We start from the raw sequence: 17,250 nt of genomic DNA, 5'->3' as shown, positions 1-17,250 counted from the left end.
TGGTTTTCGGAAAGCAACTTTCCAAACTGCCACATTCCTCTCCGTCCCCCGCAGGTGTCGGAAGCCTGTTTGGATGTAAATTTATTTAGAGGCTTCAAAATAAATCCGTGTTCCTGGAAATCCCTGCAGGAGGGGAGAACAGCTGAATACAGCTCTTTAGAGCATGCTACTCTACTGCTGAGTAATGAATTATTTTCACTACATGCATCATGCAGACACATGACCAGTGGAAAACAATTGCTGAGTTGATGATTAGAACTGCCCATACATCAATGTCCATATTACATAATACAGTTTAATTACTTGCACTGTGATGCTGTGAAAACCAGATGCCCGGGTAGTAAAACAATCATGCATGGGAATGGCCATTTAAGACACAATCATGCCCACATGCATGGGCATCCACACCTAAACAGCTAAATATGGCTTTTATAGCTAATCTGTTGTTGACAGAAGAGTCTATAAATCCATCCAGGCGTACAGGGGCTGATGAGGCGCATTCTACAGCACCTCCTACATGAAGCAGCACAGCTCAGTCATATAAAACTCCACAATGAGCCTTTATGTGTATAAATTGTGTACAGCTCCAGTGAACTGAGTGAAAGGAGGGAGGGGGGCAATAAGAGAAGCAGCGTGTCTGTGTAGCAGTGATGATGACTTAATATAAAACACCAATATGGCTCTCACAACAGAATCAGGCTCCAAATGACAATATTAGCCAGTTTACAGCACCCCCTTTATTCGCCCCCCTTGAATTTTTCCACATCTTGTAGAGTTACAGCCTGGAACTGAAATGGACTAACTGGTATTATACATCATGTATCTACACTAAATGGCCCATAATACTGACATGTGGAGAAAATCATAATATTTTGCAAAATTATTTACAAATAATTAAAAAAAAAACATAAAAGTTGTGATTGCATAAGTATTCACCCCCCTTTGGCTGTGAAAATCTTAACCATCATAAGTCTCATAAGCTCATTAGTTGAACAGACTCCACCTGTATTCAATTCACAAGTGTCACATAATCTCGGTATAAATACAACCAATCCTAAGGAGCTTGACCAAAAATAAATTTAAAAAACTGATAAAAACATGTCCCAAGCATCCAAAATTGGAACTACCAAGTATTGCACCAGGGAGGGGTGAATATTAATGCACCCAACAGATTGAACGAACAGACTGCTTTCTTAACCTTTAATTAACCATATTTTGCCCCATTTTGCACCTATAATTTTATCAACTATAAGATCCATTTCAATTCCAGGATGTAACACTACAATATGTGGAAATGGTCAAGGGGGTGAATACTTATGCAAGCCAACGTAAACGTTGTCTGCTTTCAGACAATGTCAATATATATGTCATGTTACTGTATTAAGCAGCAGTTGCTATTTTAATCTCAAGGACATGGAAAAATGTAGGTGGTTCAGGAGTGATATGATTTTGGAGCACATATAGTGATTCAGTGAATAGTCAGGTTACATTATATACATGTTACCCTGAAGTCTCACGAAAAAGGTGTGTGCCGTTTTCTGTACTGTAATAAAACAACATGTATTTGCTAAAGTTTGCATTAGCCTATTTGTAAACTAGCACGCCAATCTGTTTACATACTCTAGACTTGCTACTCTAAGTGTTACGTAATTTGACAATATATGAGGTAAATGAATACTACTCTTAGTGCTAAGATACTAGCATTATAAATTATATTGGCAGCTTTTTTAAGTGAGAAGTGAGAGAAACAGTTAAGAAAATAGTAAGAAAACGATAGACCAAAGTTTTCTATTGGCTCGCTTTTACAAAGTGTATTAATCTGCGAGGTTAATGTTCACCTCAGGCAAAGTTTATGCTAGAGGAAGCACAGTGCTACTGTGTTCTTCCCTCTTTCAAGTAAACTGGCCTTTCTGCCTTGTAAACTTTATTCGCACTCGCCTTATTTTACAGATTGCTGCCTCTGCTTCTAAAAAAATAGTACACTTCAGTGCTGAAAGTGGAAAAAAGAAATGGAAATAACTAGAGTAAGTCATGCAGGGAAAAGCTGATGCAAAGTTTTTTTTTTTAATGTGCATGAGTAATCTTACATAATCTCATAAATAACTGATACTCTCACAATGTTGTCCTATATATTTATTAGGCTTGAGAAATAATTGATTATTATTATTATTTAATCATTTATAACACTAAATTACATGAATCTTAAAATAGAATGAAATGTCTTTAGACACAGTCTATTACTTTCTGAACAGCTATCACAGTGAGTTTAAAAGGACAACGTGAAAACAGAGTAACAGTTAAGATAATAATGGAATATTTTCAGATTTGGAAACTGGTCACTGCAGTGCGATCACTACAAGCTGCATGGTAGAAATTGAAGGTGTATCAACGAACAATCACAAAGACAGTTTATTCCCATTGGCCTGTAATCTTTCGGAGTCAATTTGTTTCAAACTAACAGATAAACTACAAAAATGATGGATAAAATATATAGTTGGTATAATGTATGCCTACAGTTCAGGTAAAAAGTTTACATATGCCTTGCAGAATCTGTAAAATGTTAATAATTAAAAAATAATAATAAACAGGATCATAAAAAAATGCATTTTGTTGTTTATTTAGTTCTGCCCTGAATAAGCTATTTCACATAACAGATGTTTACATATAGTCCACAAGACAATAACTAAATTTACACAAATGAACCAGTTCAAAAGTTTACATACGCTTGATTATTATTAATATTGTTGTATTAATACCTGAATGATCAGTGGCTGTTTTTATGTTTTGTGATAGTTGTTCACGAGTCCCTTGTTTGTCCCGAGCATTTAAACTGCCCACTGTTCTTCAGAAAAATCCTCCAGGTCCTGCACATTCTTTGATTTCCCAGCATCTTCTAAATATTTGACCCCTTTCCAACAGCGGCTATATGATTTTGAGATCCATCTTTTCACACTGAGGACGACCGAGGGACTCGTACACGACTATTACAAAAGGTGCAAACATTCACTGATGCTCAAGAAGGCAACACGATACATTAAGAACCAGGGGGGTGTAAACTTTCAAACAGGATAATCAATGTAAATTGTTATTATTTTGTTTAAAGATCTTTTTTTTTTCATTTAGTACTTCCCGTCAAACGTTACATAACATATTTAAATGTTTCCCAGAAGACAAAATAACAATTTACACCAATTGCATCCAAGAATCATACTTTACATTAACAATAACAAGGGTAATAATTCATAATCATAAGATGGGGAAAACGTGAGAATCAAAAACAGGAAGAATAACGATTTACAAATTTTAGGGCAAGGTTTGGATTTAACAAGACAATAAAGGCACGGTAAGATGATCCACAAAGACAATTTTTGGTTTAAAGCAACATCGTTGCAGAGTTGTGCTTGTCTTTCACATAACTCCACTCACTCTCATTCTGAGGCATTGTTACAACGCCTTCTGTCTTCATTGAGACCAGCTCACACTAGACATGTTTCTGAAGTGTTTAGGATTAGCAGTTAAGCTTCAGTTGTTCTATGCATTTTCTATATGCAGTAGATTTCCTTTGACTTAGTTTGAATGCGTATCCAAAATATACGAAATGTATTTTTATTACTAGCTAAATAGTCTGGAGTACTGGGACTTCATAAGAAGTGTCGACAAGCAAAAACGTACTCAAGGGTATTCAAGGGCAGAACACAAAAATATTGCGTACAGGCGAATGTCAGTCTGCTTTAAGCACTGGTACAGATGAGTTCAATGCTGTATTGTTTACCGAATTCTTCCCACATTGTCTGTTAGTAAGTTCATCCTGATGAGGTCTTTATATAACATGGTATGACCACTGATGCTACATTTATGCTACTTTTCTGTGGAATTTATTTTCGTCATACGTCATTATAGAGTTAAAACTTGAAGAGTAAAAAAAAAACTAACAAATTCGCTTATTAGTGTGCTTATTGCTTTGTTTTATAGAATACAGGATCTGCTAAATGGCAAATAAAATGTTATCATATGAAAATACAGTGCATTTCTTTTTTTTTTTAAATTGACACATTGGATATGCATATAAATTTGTTCTTATGTAAGCTGGGATATTTTACTCACTTAATATAACCCTTTTAGCTGCTGGTGTTGCAGAAAGCTCATTTAAATTGTTCATTTTCCACCAATCTGTTTTCAGATCAGCAATATTCTCCCTTTCTCCTTCACCTTATCAGCACTGTACACACTCGCACTCTCCAGGCTCTGATAAGAGCGTGTGTGTTTCCATTCTGACACACTCTGCTGGTGTCCAAATCACAACAGGACCCCCATTATTCCAGACAAAGGCTTTGACCCCTCACTTTGGCACCCTCTGTACATAATAAGCCATCTTCACCACCTCCCCCACCCAAGAGGGTCAACAGGCCTTACTTCACTTTGTAAGTAGCTTTTGTTTGTCTGATCACTGCTGCTACCGTGATGCTAATTTCTAATGCTAAGAAACAGTGGCAGAAACTGTGCATGTGAATAGAGAAGAGCCAGCAGGTCAGATTTCATATTGCTTCAAGCTGGCTGGCCGAGAGTGAGAGTGAGAGTGGTGTGTGTGTGTGTGTGTGTGTGTGTGTGTGTGTGTGTGTGTGTGTGTGTGTGTGTGTTTGTGAATGAGGCACAGCTAATGCAGGGATGATTAGAGTGATCGCAATCACATGCCGTGGGAGACTATTGACAATGGAGGAGAAATGAGCGTCAAACTCATTTATCATCTGCTTTGGCGCTTGATAGCACAGCGTGCCCCTCTGCAGGAGAACAAACACTAACTAACATTCGATAAAGCGTTTAGAGCTTCATGATCTTGGTGCCGGAGCACAACTGTGCCGTTCCTCTTAATAGAATTAAATAAGTGTGTCACTTGTCTTGTCTACGTCGGACGAACACTCTGTAGTGACAGGACTTGGTGTTTCTGTCTTATACAGCAAAGGAACAGAAGGCTAAATATTTCATATGGAGGAAAGATTTGTATGAATTTTTCACATCCAGCACCATCTCGCTCCCTTTTCCCCCGCACGGCCGAGTACGTAGACACAGGGATCGCAAGTGTCTAATGGGATAACTGAGCATTTTACACTGGCACAAAGCCTTTACACAGCTCCACAGAAGTCTCACAGAGCTCTCGCTGAAGAAATTAGCGAGTCAGTTAAATCATTCCAGCCTGACCGACGCACACTTATTAGCTATATCAAATACGGTCTGCTCGCAGATAAGGATCCTGTTGCTAATAATTGCTGTTAGGAATAACACGAACGTGAAAAATTTTGAGGAGTAAAATGTGCTGTTATAGGTCATTAATTACTGTTATCACCCCAAAGTTAATTCTTTTCTCATAGCTGCACATCCTGAAGGGTTTTATTTCTCTTATCCCACTGCAACATGCAGCGATTACATTAATACATTATTTTAGTAACGAACGACATGCCGTACTTTTACCCAATTTGAGTAACATTTAATGTTAATGGAACGTCCCTGAGACAAGCTAGTCCCTGTTTTCACTTACGTTATAGCAGCTGTAAACAGTCGTTCCCTGACCTGTTTCGTTTGCTTTCTTTTCAACGTAATACGTTTTTTAAAAAAAACACATACTGGCTGTCTTGAAGACTTTCAGGACAGGATTTCGCTGAGATTATTGTGATTTTTGTGGCCAAAAATGCTTGATTTTGCTACGGCTATTTTCTAAATTAGCGATGCAATTTGCAAGGGGGTTCTGTTGGTATACAGATGCTATTATTCAATCAAACAATGCCTTGAGATGTGCATGTGTGTGATGACTTAGGCATCCAGTTATGAGCTTCATATAATCATTTTTGCTCAAAATATTTGGTTAAATGCCTAAGTTACAACTGACCTTATCACTTTATTCAGCAATCCTTGAATCATCTTGGAGAGACCAATTGTGATGATCAGCACATGCACGGAGTTCTATAGACGTGGGCGACAGAAAACTAAGGCAAGTCTGAGTTCTGCGTGTATTAATTTTCCTGTCTGAGTGTCATGTTGTGTAACACCACTCTGACGCCGAGGTCCTTACACATCAGCCCTAAAGCAGATTTTCCCTCATAAACACAGGCGAGTGAATTATTATGCAGCTGAATACTTGAAAATGGGTTTTTAAAAAACTGATAGGAGCTTAACGCTCCCGGGTGACCTCTGTGTGGACCGAAAAGCGGCTTAGTGCAACCCCACAGTACATAATTCCTCTCTAAACTAATGACAGAGGGCCCGTGGCGAGCTTTTCCATTAGGACAGAAAAGCAATGCTATGACTGTCTACCTGACAGAAGGAACAAGGTATTTCGTCACTATTGTGTGAGACTATTCATCCCAGTCACGCCATCCAAGCATGGTTTATTAATAGAGTCAGATGTCATAGGCGCATGTGTGTGTGCGCGCATGTTTGTGTATTCAGATTGGATCTTTCGGGCACAACTCAGCCAATAACTTAGTTCTTTCACATTAATGTTACTCAGAGCACGTATGACATTTACACTGTGAAAGAGGGAGACAGAACAAAGATAGAACAGCGAACTAATGAACGAGAAAAGCAGTGTGAATTTAAAATAGGAAATGTGATTTGAATCAGAAGCATGTCAGGCGCTGGTAACCGTCTCTGGTTGCTTATACTGCAATATTAAACACAAGTAGTATTTCAACATGTTGTTATAGGAAAGCAATCAACGATGGGGTAGTGTGATGCGGCCACCCCAAAGATGATTCATTTTCAACAACAGCATCCCAAAGTGTGTTACTGCTCTTACACCGCAACAATTTGGAAGTCAAATTTAAATTTTAGTGACGTTTCATTAGATTCGATTAGTTTCACCTTGAAATGATTTTTAATACATGGCAAGAGATCTAAGATCATTCATCCATACAGAATCTCTCCAGATCCTACAAATTTCGAGGGCCACGATGGTGGACTCTCCTCTTCAGTTCACCCCACAGGTTTTCTATGGGCTTTAAGTCAGGGGACTGGGATGGCCATGGCAGGACCTTGATTTTGTGGCCAGTAAACCATTTCTGTGATGATTCTGATGTATGTTTAGGATCATTGTAGTGCTGGAAGATCCAACCACGGCCCATTATAAGCTTTATGGCAGAGGCAGTCAGGTGTTCATTATCATCAATCCATGATGCCATGCTCCTAATAAAATGTCCAGACTTTCTGAGCCCAAGACGCAACTAACTTCTGCAATTCTCCGGCTATGATGCTTGGAGATTTTTTGGCCACTCAAACCATCCTCTTCACTTTGCGTTGAGACAATATAGACACGTCCTCTTCCATGTTGATTCATAACATTTCGAGTTGACTGGAACTTCTTAATTATTATCCTGATTGTGGAAACGGGCATTTTCACTGTTTGTGTTATTTTCTTATAGCCACTTCCCATTTTGTGAAGCTCAACAACCTTTTGCTGCACATCACAGCTATATTCCTTGGTCTTACCCATTGTTATGAATGACTAAGGGAATTTGTCCTATGTGTTACCTCATATTTATACCCCTGTGAAACAGGAAGTCATGGTTGAACAATTTCCTGTTCCTAGTCACCCAGGTGTACTAAAATCTTTCAAATATACTTCAAATGTTTTTTTTTCTCAAATTAATTCAAAGGACACCAATAATTGTTGCACTCCTATATTTATATTTAAGGGTTATATATATATATATATATATATATATATATATATATATATATATATATATATATATATATATATACACACACATATAAACTTGTGTTTCGTTCGCAATTGTTTGAAAGCCGAGTATTTTTGTGGGGGGGGTTTAACAAAAGATCAAAAGGTTAAACAATAAAGACAATTTTTCACAGCCTTCTTTGTTCATATTTACCAAGTGGGCTAATAGTAGTGGAGGGCACTGAATATAATTATGTAGTAATATATTGTGTGTTGGCCCTGTGTTCTCCATGCTTAGAGATTTCTTTGAGCACTTGGCAAAGGTTTGCTTTAATTCTGTTCCTGCATTTATGGCAAATGAGGACGTTTTAAGCGCTACATTCCCCACATCCTAAGGTTTTTTGTTTTGTTTTGTTTTTTTGCTTTTTGGTTCATTCACTTAGGCTACATACACTGTGAAAACAAAACAAACCAAATAGCAAACAAATCAAAAGCATCAAATTGATCTCTGATTCAGACTATATAAGTAGACTAATAGGTGTGAACTTTACAGTTAGAGAGTAACAATTATAGTTTTGATTTGTGTTAGTCACATATTTTAATCCTTGAAGATCCCAGGACATATCAACGGGTCCAGACTGGCATTCCTCAAGCTATTCCTGTTTTCTACTATTAGTTTCTCTGTAGCTACTGAATTATTCATAGTACTTGATGGTACACTTTAAGCTGAATAACAACAATACTAGAGTGATGGATACTGATGGCTTTATTGATGGAATACATCAATTGTCCTACAGGCTTTCACTAAACGTGAGTGGTATTTTTCTCCGTACAGGAAAACGTCCATCAATCCATCCATTTTCAGTACCGCTTATCCTGTACAGGGTCATGGGGGAACCTGGAGCCTATCCCAGGGAACTCGGGGTACAAGGTATAGGACACCCTGGACAGAGGTGCTAACCCATCACAGGGTACACACACAAATGCCAAGCAGCCTAAAATGCATGTCTTTGGACTAGATGATGAAACCAGAATACCCAGAGGAAACCTACGGATGCAAACTCTGAGTACACAGGGTGGAGGCAGGATTCAAACTCCAACCAATGACATGTGAGGCATCAGTGCTAAACACTAAGCCATCGTGCCCTCTACAGGGAAACGTCTAGTAAAAAATAAACTCCAGTTGCGGTGTAGAAAGTTTCAGCTGAAAAATGCTTGAGAATTCGTTTAAAAATATCTTCACTAAGCCTGCAATCCATTAAAAAGTAGGATGCTTGGTAGGCAGCATTTGTGAGATAAAGTCCCATTCTGAGCAACAAATGGACAGCTGTTTTTTTTCTTAAGATCCCTTATGTTGAATATCACTGCCTGTGTCCTTTTATATGATGACAATCCTGTAATTTTGATTGAGAGGAAATATGCAAATATGACAGAATAATAATGTAAGTCCGTGTACATTTTCTGTTTACTCATTTTAAATCAGAATGAACACACTGTTTAGACTCTTCCGTCTCTCTTTCTCTATCTTTCTCTCTTATCTAGTGAGAGCCATCTGCCATCCACTGTGTGTCAGAGGGAAGGTAAGCAGGCATCTGCCCTCCCAAAGCTAAGAAGTGTGTGTGTGTGTGTGTGTGTGTGTGTGTGTGTGTGTGTGTGTGTGTGTGTGTGTGCGTGTGTGTGTGTCCACAGCAGGTGACCGCTAGCTGAACTACACTAAGTCGGACTCCTAGGCAGGAATTCTCAACCATTTTTTCCCCTCATGCATTAGATATTTCGTGGACTTTAGTCACCTCAGCATTCTTTCCATAGAAAGACGAATAAGAGATAACTGACACCATGACTGATACGGTACATAAGATATCACATTATATGAAACAGGACTGCTTCATTATCACTGATCGAAATTCCCCCACACACCCCTACTCCTGCATCTGAGAGGTGCTTCCTGGGAAAAGGAGCTCTGTGATAAAGGGATTGGCATGTAAATCAGAGCTGTTTAGTGTGATGTTTATCAGAGAGTGCAAGACGTGAGGTGAAGATGTGAAAGACCTGACAAGATTTTGAGGCTCTCCACAGGGTTGTTTTTTTCCCTCAGCAGACAGAAGACAGAACACACCAGTGACTGAGACTCAAGACTTTCGCGAGCTTGAGATCACACCTTCTTCTCTGAGAATGGCAGGACAACCAATTCAGCTCACACACACACACACACACACACACACACAAACACACCGGGTGCGAAAAGCAGACAGGGTTCGGAGGTGTTTGGAGAGCAACAGCTGCCACTGGATCACTTGGGGCACTCAGCATTTTGCGCTCCAGTGAAGAAGAATGCGGTTTAATTAGCAGTAACCTTTCTTGTATCCAGAGAGCAGTCTATCATATGGCTCTTAATACACACCCACACACAATTTGAGCTAGAGCTACACTAATTATGGGCCATTATCACTATCAGAATTAAAGGCACCGAACTGTACTTTTGCTTGTCGCTGGTGTGGTACCATTAAGAGCACATATTTTGTACCTTCAGTGTCTTTATATTTATTAAAGAATGACAAATCTTACATTTTAAACAGATGGTCTGTTCCGTTGTCATGTTACAAAGAACCAGCTTCCATCTGCAACACTTGCAGCTGTCTGTTACAAAGTGCTGACACTGGAGGCTCCTTCCATATATGCTAAATAATCGTCTCTTCCAAAAAAAAAAAAAAAAAAAATCACCAAATCAACAAATACACACATTGTTGTTGTTGTTTTTTAAAGGTTACAAGTTTCAGGTTAAGCCTGAAAACATGAATACAGTAAATCTTTAAATGTATCAAGCTTAAGGACCACTTAAAGTTTAGTTTAGAAGCAAAGGAAAGGTACACCACATAGACATTCCCAGGCAAAAGGAACAAAATTAAAGGAACAAAAAAGATATACCCATGATGGTACCCTGCCAAAATGAAAAGTATATTTTGCCACCTTTATTTCTGAGAGATTAGGTTAGATTTCGTGTCCATGATATTGTAAGAAAAGCTACAAACACTAACCACAGCCTTTTATTCTCATATTTTGTAACCTTTGTTACAAACCTGCTCGCACTGTATCTATAATGTCCTCTGCTGTCCAAAAAGTTCTATCACTTCACAACCTGCTGCTGAAAACCCTCCAGAGACAATAATGCACACAGATTGAAAAACTGTCTTACCTCACTATCCACTGAAAACTCTGATTCAAAGCAGTGAAAGAAATCCAAAGCAGAAGCAATCCTTTAAAGAAAATGCTGCTAGATCCACATGTTGAGAGGACAGGTGTCTTTTTCCAGGTGTTACTGGATCATGAAGATAGGATGAAGATGAATTATTTTCTCTCAATCAGACAGCACGCGCACGCACGCACTCTCTCTCTCTCTCTCTCTCTCTCTCTCTCTCTCTCTCTCTCTCTCAGGGAAGGAAGAAAGAGTGATCTCTTAAAAGAGTAAAGAAGTTCCAGGTTAATAAAAGTGCACTTCAGGCATGTGGGGGATCGATCGGAGCCCCAGTGTGTCATGTGCCATGTTCATGCACACAGCACATCCAGAGACATTCATTCATGCAAAGCACAGATGGAGAGATTGCTGAGAAATAAACACTCCTAAATCGCTTCTTTCGCTTTCTCTCTCTCTCTCACACACACACACTCCTCTCTCTCTCTCTCTTCTTCTTCTTAGTTCAATTCTCTGTTACAGGCTCGCTGTTTCTAGCTCTCTGGTGTGTGCAGATCTGCTGCTGAAAAGCTTACTAAAGCCTTAGCCCTAAACCATCCCCCTCGCTGCCCGCCCCTTTTATCTCAGCCAATCAGAAGAAAACTCCATCTCTTTCAAGGACCTCCCAAAACTCCACGCCTCTCCTTCCAATATTAATAACCAAACTGGTCCTGTACATTAAGGTGGGTCAATACAACAACAATAATAATAATAATAATAATAATAATAATAATAATAATAATAATAATAATAAATGAAGGCTGTATTTTAAGTTTTCTATTTAGGATTTGTGTTTTATTTTCATTTTCATTTTCATCCACCATTATCCTTTATCCTCCCATCCTGTGCACTATATCCCTTTGTTTCCTTTAGCTTTATTCCACATATTCACCATTTATATTTAGTGTGTTTTATGTGTCTATATAAATCTTAAGTCAATAAAAAAAACTCAACTTTATAAAAAATATTTACTGAGGTCAAAAGTGTGGGCACACCTTGGCCTACATTTACCTAGTGCTAAGTCCATCACTGACCTTGGAAACACTCATACAAGGGTTTCTTTCATTTCTACTATTTTCACACATTTTAGAAGAATAATAAAGACATTACCATCATGATATATATATATATATATATATATATATATATATATATATATATATATATATATATATATATATATATGCCAAGAAAGATATTAAACAAATAAAAACTATTTTATATTTGAAATTCTTCTCAGTTTTCCTGATGAAGATTCTCTTAAGTACTACCTGAAAACTACCTGTCTGGGGAAGCAATTTATTAAGTGTTTTAAAGAATAAAAAAAAAAAAAAAAAATTAATATATTTTGCTTCAGATATAATAGTCTCTGAATGATATGTATCCAACTTTGTTCATAATCAAGGATACCAACCTTTAATTTGCAAATGATTATGACGTAAAGAATGTCTATTTTAAAAGTATCAGAGTTATGGGCAAATCGCTTACACATTACTTACACATCAGTTTAAAATGTGAAATGGTCTTCCAATAATAATAATCAATTTATAGTTCTTCCATTGATTCATTTCAGACATTGCATTTTAAATCAAGTCAAGTCAAAGTTGATTTATAAAGCATATTTAAAGACAGCAGTAGTTGATCCAACGTGCTGTATGAACATCATATAACATGACATTAAATATCATAATAAGACAAAGAATAAAAATAAGTTTTAAGAGAAGATTTTAAAAATAGCTAAAAATGGAGCGGTCAATGTCTTAATCCAACATTACACTTTTAGTATTAACAGCACTATTTCTACTTGTCATAGAAACAAATATTAACCATAAGTCATCATTAAAGACACTTAAAAATATCTTGCTTTTCCTATGAGATACCTACTGTGCACTATACACTACCAGTGAAAGGTTTTTGAACACCCTGTATTAACATTTTTGATTAAACCTCAAGAAATGAGTTCAGATTAAATATTGTAAAATTAGACAATCTAAGAAACAGAATTAAGTGAACTGATAAATGTTTGTGATTTTTTTAAAATAATTGGACGAACAATCCAGATCTTACTCGAAAAGGATGATCTGGATCAATCTAAAAGGCAACTGTAGCTCAACATATACAGTATTTGTCTAATAGTTAACACTAACACTTTCTAAAATCTACTATAACACAAAATCTATGTTTAGAATAACTTACAATTTTACAGCCCCCAAAAAAGTGCACTTGCCTTTAATAAAGCACTCATTTAGAGTCCCAGTAGAACCTGAGAGTGAACACTGAAATGAAAAGACTTTGGTATTTGATCGATTACTTAATTTATTTTCTTATTTAATAGAAATATATGTAATAGATTATAATTTAACTTTACAGCAGTTCCTAGTGAGCTGATCCTTAAAATGTTATTTTCAGTTTTTCATACTTTTCTCAGTATGTGTTGAAATTAGCATAATTAAATTTTTATCGTAGCACAATGCTTTAACCATGCTGTTATAATTTATGAAATTTAAAGCCCTTCATCATGAAGCTGTTTTTCTCAGTAATTTCCTTGGAGCTGATTAGAACTGGTTAAACAAACAGCTTTCCAGACAAAAATACAATGTTCATTCAAGAACTGCATGTTATATAAAACAAGCTTTAGTAATTACTTGCTAGCTCGACAGTTTTTTTTTTAATGACGGGGAGTTAAATTGGGCATTCTGAAACCTTTTGACCAATTAATGTAAAGTGAGTAACAGAATGCAAGTGCGTATACTCGGTATCAGCTTTATTGGGGTGAATAGAGTCATTATAATTAGAGACCATAGCACTGGTGGAAATGCAGGCAGGCAGAGTTGAATAGGAATCCATAATCAAGGTCAATAATCAGATGTACAATCATACAAAAGTCAAAATAAGGTCCAAACTTGAAGTAATTGCATGATAAGCATGAAGGTACATTCACACATACAGCAACAGCTACTGGAGACCATTTATTTTCAATGAGAGCTGGCGACTTCTGGCGACATGAGCAACGGTGACCAACGGTGACTATATGTGGGCATGTCCAGCGACAAAGTTGAAAAAAGTTCAAGTTTATGCAAATTTGGAGCAACTTAGTGCAGCAACTACCAGTGAGAGTGAGTACAGTAGAGCGCACATAATCCATGATCCACCATGCTGCCTGCGAATCCAAATTGCATGCGTTTTTGCCGCAGATAGATGGCCGCAATGGCAAAAAGCACACACGGCTTCTCCTCCATCAAATAGGATATGATACATATATACACTTCAATGAATTTTACATTCAAATGCTCTCCCTCAAGAATGTTTCATTTTAGCGTCAAGAAAATGCTAGTTGTACCACCCACTGAATGTTACTATAGCAACCAGTAGTAAGAACGCCTACTGGCGACTTCATAGTAAAGCGACTGGTGACTTACAGCGATAAAATCTCTGTATGTGTGAGCGTACCTTGATCAATACACAACAGGGTATGAAAAACTAATCATGGACCAACACAGAACAGGTGAATACAATCAGGTAACAAAGCAATGACAGGACAGAGGTGGAGACAGGACTTCAACAGAAATACAAAACACGAGCACATGGAATTTATCGCCATGGGAACAGAGACGTCATGGGGGAAACCATGGCAATCATGAGCATTTAGAAAGTAAACAGTTTCTCATCAGCCAAAAAAAAAAAAGTATTTCGTCTGGAGCAGGAGCTAAAAAGGTTCCTGGAACTGCACCCATGAAAAATTTCCTGTGCTGGGACTAACCTGTCCACCAACAAAGAGAGGATTTATAGCTCTTACTGAAGCTATTACATACCTGTTTTGCATTTAATGTAAATTTTCCCTCTGTCTAAGTAAAAAGGTGAAAAAATCCCTTTAACCTCTCTGTCAGCTGAAGAGGGGATGAGGCAGAGGGTGAGAAGAGAGAAGAGATAGTCCATATGGGCCTGTCATTACACCACGCAGGAAAGAAGGAACTCTCTGACACTGTGTGTGTGTGTGTGTGCGTGTGTGTGTGTGTGTGTGTGTGTGTGTGTGTGTGTGTGTGTGTGTGTGTGTGTGTGTGTGCGAGAGAGAGAGTGAGAGAGAGAGATAGTGACATAGCGGTATAGAAGTTCTCCCTTCTCCTTGAGTAACACTTTGTCCTTCTCCTCTTTTACTCATCTTTTCTCTTCTGCCTTTTCTTTTCTTCTTCTCTCCCTCTTCATCCTCTTTTCTCTTCTCTTCCTCATATCCTCTATTTCTTCTCTGTGCTCCCTCTCCTACAGCTTCCTAATGTGTCGTTCGTCCCCTCTTCCTTTATGTCTCTTTCATTTCTCCTTCTCACCCCATTGTCTTTCTCGTCCTCTCTTCCTCTCTGCTCTCTCATTCACGTCCCTTGTCTCCCTGTCATTCTTTTCTTTCTTTCCTTCTCTTTCCTTCCTCGCCTCCGTTCTCCTTGATCTATCCCTCTTTTCTCTCTGCTTTTCCTCCTCAATTTCCTACTCATCCCTCAGCTATTTTTGACTTCCTCTGCTCTCCTGTTTTTCCCTATGTCCCCTTATCCTCTATTCTACTTTTTTCCTCTCCTCTCCTTCTGTCTCTCATCTTATACTCCTCCATCTATTCACCTTTAATGTTCTCCTTTCCTCCTACACCTCCTTAATCCATGTTTCCTCCCTCTCTTTCTTCCTTCATCCCTTGTTTCCTAGCTCTCCTCCTCTTCTTGTCTCCTCCTCTCTTTCTCCTCAGCCTATCCTCCTTATCAGTTCTCTCCCGTTCTTTCTTCTCCATTGATCCTCCTCTTCTGTTCACCTAATCTCCCGTTGTCTACCCTACTCTTCTCCTACACCTCCTTAATCCTTCTTTCTTCTCTCTCCATCTTTCCTCATATCTCCTCACCTTTTCTCTTCCGTCTATCCTTCAGTCAGATCTTCAGTCATCCATCGTGTCTCCTCTTCTGCCTGTCCTCCGCTTCATTTCAACTCCTGTCCTCTTACATGTCCTTAATCCTTGTTTTCATCATCTCCTCCTCTCATTGTCTCCTCATCTCTATCTCCTCATCCCTCTCTTCTCTATCTATTCTCCTCTACAACTACATCTCCTTAATTGATTTTTTCCTTCCCCTCCATCTTCCCTCGTCCCTTCATTCCTTCCTCTTCATGTCTCTTCACCCTTTCTCCTCTGTCTCTCCTCCTGTCCTCCTCACCATGTGTGTGAGTTTTCCAGCAGCAGTCAGACTGCATTATTCTCAGCAGCCGTCCAGACACCGGTCATTGCACTGAAACACTTTACGCTCCAGAAAACTCAGTCTTGCCCCTGAATGCTACAAAGCCCAGGTCAAACACAGATGGCCTACGCATACACACACACACACACATACACACACACACACACACACACACACAATCTCATCGTCTGTGGGCTGTGAAACAAGTCTATTTGTTGACAACTGTTTGCCATGCTGGAGTGTATCGATTATCTGTTTCGGGCTGCACAGGGCTGTCTTCCGTCTTCCTCTCCGCATTCTTCTCTTTCCCCTCATCTCTCGTCTGTCATTCTCTCCTCAGTGAAGATCCCCACCTCCTCCCGTCGAGTGCTGAATTTTTCATGCATCCCCAGTGGCACTGCAAAATGACTGTTAACAGCCATCTTTAACAAACGACCCTGAGCTCAAAGGCCCGTCACTCACAAATCCAGACATGTGGTTTCAATAATGTACTAACAAAGATGCAAATTCATATAGCAATGCTTACACACACAAATGTGGGAACACAGCTAGAGGAAGGAATTAGTGTATAATTAGTATATAAACGCCAGGGCTCGAATAATAGACCAAATAATAATGTCTTTGATTATTCTTTCATTTTTAATTCTCAGCTTGCCATGCATAACCATTTGCAGTGTTATTGTTGGAGTCTGTACCCACGTCTATTGATTAACCCACTCACCCCCGCGCTCCCTAACCCCTTCATCCATATTCATGATGCAGCGTCTCTGTAAAGACTCCATTTAAATTGGAAATGTCCCTTTCATGTGCACGTCAGACCGTCGGAAGGTACTGTGTAAGCACACAGTTGGATGAGGACACAGCCGCTGTGTGTTTGTTGTCAAGAAGGTGTAATGTTGACTAAACAGGAGATTGACGGCTCCAGATCCAAAAAGTTAAACAAGAGGCTACCAAGTGTGTAACCGCATGTGACCTTATCCTGCCTCAAGTAGTCAGTCCTCTGATTGCAGAGAGAGAGAGAGAGAGAGAGAGAGAGAGAGAGAGAGAGAGAGAGAAGTAGGTACTGTATACTGTACAGCAAATGAGACAGAGGCACATAGCTCCACTCAGACAAATGTGAATCGGTTAAACTTAGGAACAGTGAG

General features: G+C 38.6%; 1 protein-coding gene across 2 annotated transcripts in view; it reads right to left on the bottom strand.

Moving 5' to 3' along the window:
* Window positions 1-17,250, bottom strand: part of large2 (LARGE xylosyl- and glucuronyltransferase 2) — a 135,236-nt gene that overhangs the window by 65,014 nt on the left and 52,972 nt on the right. Inside the window, exon 1 of one of the 2 annotated variants that reach the window (XM_047152705.2) lies at window positions 10,866-11,417. The exons of the other annotated variant lie outside the window; for it this stretch is intronic. The gene's annotated coding sequence lies outside the window, so the exon portion shown is untranslated. Of the gene's footprint in view, window positions 1-10,865; window positions 11,418-17,250 lie in introns of those variants that run through there. 2 annotated transcript variants of the gene reach the window in all.

Source organism: Ictalurus punctatus, chromosome 4 (genome assembly GCF_001660625.3).
Source record: "Ictalurus punctatus breed USDA103 chromosome 4, Coco_2.0, whole genome shotgun sequence".
NCBI classification, from domain to species: Eukaryota; Metazoa; Chordata; class Actinopteri; order Siluriformes; family Ictaluridae; genus Ictalurus; species Ictalurus punctatus.
Note: the sequence above shows the minus strand (reverse complement) of the source record. Positions and strands in the feature narration are given on the sequence as shown.